This window comes from Corvus brachyrhynchos, unplaced genomic scaffold (genome assembly GCF_000691975.1).
Source record: "Corvus brachyrhynchos isolate BGI_N302 unplaced genomic scaffold, ASM69197v1 scaffold148, whole genome shotgun sequence".
Lineage (NCBI taxonomy): Eukaryota > Metazoa > Chordata > Aves > Passeriformes > Corvidae > Corvus > Corvus brachyrhynchos.
In genome coordinates, this window is record NW_008239785.1 from 2,116,223 (window position 1) to 2,119,303 (window position 3,081).

Sequence of the window (3,081 nt, forward strand, 5' to 3'; positions counted from 1 at the left end):
TGGTTTCCATTCCTGTCCAGGCACAGGGTCTATGACCCAGCCGAGAGCAGGGTGTGGAGGAAACCCATGGGATAGAAGCAGGGAACAGGTTCCCCTACCACATGTCAGGCTAACCCTGCCCAGACCTGCCGCAGCCCTAGGTCACCTTCCATGAAAGTCAACCCAGGCTACAGCCCCTTGATGGGACCAAGGGTCAGCTTGTCCAGCTCCAGAGAGAGGCCCAGAGTGAGGTTAACACAGAGCTGACCTGTGCTTCAAAGCTCTCCTGGACCCTCCTCTTGGTTTTAACTCAACGCCTAAAGCTAAGCCCAAGCCAGAGTGTGGCCTGTTGGCTTTGATTCCCTGTGTTTACAAACGTGGCACCCCGTGAGTGCTGCTCGTCCAGACAGAGCTGTGTCCCTGGAGGAATTGGTGCTGCCCTGCCTGGGTGTGGGGCTGAGTCCGGAGCTGGAACTGGGCTGGCCGGCATTTCACACGGCTGAGGTGCCATCACAGAGCACTCCCTTCCCACTCTCCAGTGGGGACAGGAGGGTCAGGGTCCTCACCTGTGGGTGCAGGTGACTCAGTTTCAGCAGAAGGTTTGTGTGAGCAGTGTCTCCATGCAGAGGTACAGGGGGACGAAGGGGATCAGGAGGAAGCTGATCCCCTGATGGATGCCTGCGACCTTAACCCAGGACCAGCTCCCCACAGCAACACCGAGTCCCCCTCCAGCTCCTCACAAAGCTGGTGGCCCTATGGAAATGGGCAAAATGCCCTGGTCCCTGCAGAGCTGGGATGGAGGGAGCCAAATCCCTGGAGACCCTGGGGTTCAGCTGAGCACAGCCCTCTTCCACTCCCTTCCCATCCATCTCTTCCAAACCCCACTGGTGAGCTGCTGGCTCTGCTTGTGGCTTTATTGTTAGCGCAGATGGGATGAGCAAGGAGCTCTGCCCAGCCTCGCTGTGCCACTCTGGCTCTGCACCAGGGAAAGATGCTTCCGGAGCTCAGCCCTTCATGGTGAGGTGGAGCACGAGTGGGTTCTTGTTGCTGTTTGAGTTCCCTCAAACATCTCTGTGTGGCCCTGGGAGTATTTGCTGAAGATAAGACCAGAGTGTGTGCTCACAACACTCACACACAGCATTATCTTCCGGAAATGAGGGATGGCCATGGACCAGAAACGTCATATTTGTGAATGTCCCGGTGGTGAGGGAGTGCACCCAGGCTTGGCTAAACGCCCCCCCCAGTCCCGGGCCACCCTCAGCCACTCCTTCCTGCAGCCCCATTGTGCATCGGTTGGTCCTGGGCAGGGTCGTCATCTTCTGAGTCAACCAAGCAGCACGAGGCGCTTCACCACATCCTGGCAGGTGACGTCAAAGCGCTTGGCTCCCCATCATGCCGCCGAGCCGCTGTCTGGTGGGGGACCGGCTGCCCCACGCCCTTCCCGGCAGGGTTTGGGCAGCAGCGGTGCTGAGGAGCTGGCTCCAGCACCCACAGCTGGCAAGGAAGTGCAGGGAGGTGCTGGCACTGATTTATCAGTTCTGCACAAGTCCTGGAAGAAACGATGAGCAGGTGCCACCCACTGTGTCCGGCCATGGGTGGAGGTGGGGCCCAGTGCCCTTGGAAGGTCCGCAGGAGCCAACCTACCAGGCTGCCTGTGCCCACCTCCTTCCATCCTGGGCACAGCCAGGCTGAACCCCCTGGGGCTCCCACAGCATCCCTGGCAGCCCAGAAAGTAGCACAGCACCCTCCCACTGCCAGTGCCCAGGGCTTTGCCTTGTGCTGCAGGCACTGGAATGAGGCAGGGAAGGGGAAGGGAAGAAATAAGAGCAGGAGAGCTTGGAGAGCTGGGGAGGGGCTGGGTGGGCAGAGATGTGCAGCTGGGGCTTGTGAACCTGATGGAAAGGGCTGGGGAGGTGGTTGGGCTGGGAGAGGCTGTTTGGATGCAGCTCAAGCTTGGCTGTGGTGGGTGAGGGTAACAGCCTCAGGGGGGCTGCACCTCGGTGGCCAGAAAAGGGGTGGATGACCAACCCAGGGGCTTTGCACGTAGGGACTTCAGTGCTTTGCAGGAGCCAGCTCTGGGCTTGGAGCAGGGAGGTTTCCCCAGTCGCTGGTCTGTTGGTGGGTTGGGTGGTGGAGGTGTTGATAAGCTCTTCTGTTGAGGCACATGGGCTGGGGATCAGCTGCACTGTGAGATGGAGGCAGCACGTGGGGCTGGGCAGCTCCCTGGGGTGAGCTCCTTGCACCCCAGGGCAGCTCCCCAGGGCTGAGCCCACTCAGTGTCCAGAGCTGTGGGACACCTGTGTGGGAGAGCTTTGCTCTGGAGGGTGTGCTGTCAGTGCCTGGGCTGAAAGAGCAGCTTCCAGTGTAGTCTGGTACAGCCTTGGATGGCCTTGCCCTTGCTGTGTGCAGACCCTGCTCCCTGCAAGCCAAGGGAATAGGCAGATTTGCTCTGGCTGGGATTAGTTGGATGCTCTCAGGGATAAGAGAAAGGCCCTGCAGAAAGATGCAGCTCTGCATCTCTCTGGGATGGCTCAGTTGCATCTTGATGGACCCTCCTGGGGATTTTTCCTCCCTCCTCTCTCTGCTTGCTCAGACGATCCCAGGATAAGCCTCAGAGATGAGCTGGTGGGGGCCACACTGTGCTGACCCCTGGGCTGTAGCCTTGTGTTTGGAGTGGTGGGGGCTTTCCAGGACTCTGCTCCTGCTGGGAACCTGACTTCCCATGGGACACCAAGGCAAGACACACAGGCTTGATTTACAAGCTGCCCTGCTCTGCTGCTGGGGCTCAGCCTCCTGCACCCTCAGCATCCCCTGCCCAAAGCTGGCAGCACTGGGATGGTGCAAGGAAGGTGCTGGGACTAAAACCTGCTTGACACTGCCTTTCCATTCATGCCTGGGGAGATGCTCCAGCTCCCAGTGCCAGACCCCAGGCAGGGCGCTGGGCTGTCCCCCCATGTCATGCCATGCCCCCAGAGTGGCACGGAGCAGGATTTGGGTGGCAAACGGGTTTGGATCCACTCCTTGGCAGGGCTGTGGGCACTGCTGTTGTTGACAGGGGCTGTGGCAGGGACAGAAACCCAAAGCCTGCTTTGCCCCTGTGCC

The 3,081-nt window shown here is 59.9% G+C and overlaps 1 protein-coding gene across 1 annotated transcript in view; it reads left to right on the forward strand.

Annotated features, from left to right (window-relative positions):
• The window catches only part of ST6GALNAC2 (ST6 N-acetylgalactosaminide alpha-2,6-sialyltransferase 2), a 10,247-nt gene that overhangs the window by 1,576 nt on the left and 5,590 nt on the right, over positions 1-3,081 (forward strand). The gene's annotated exons all lie outside the window — the stretch shown is intronic.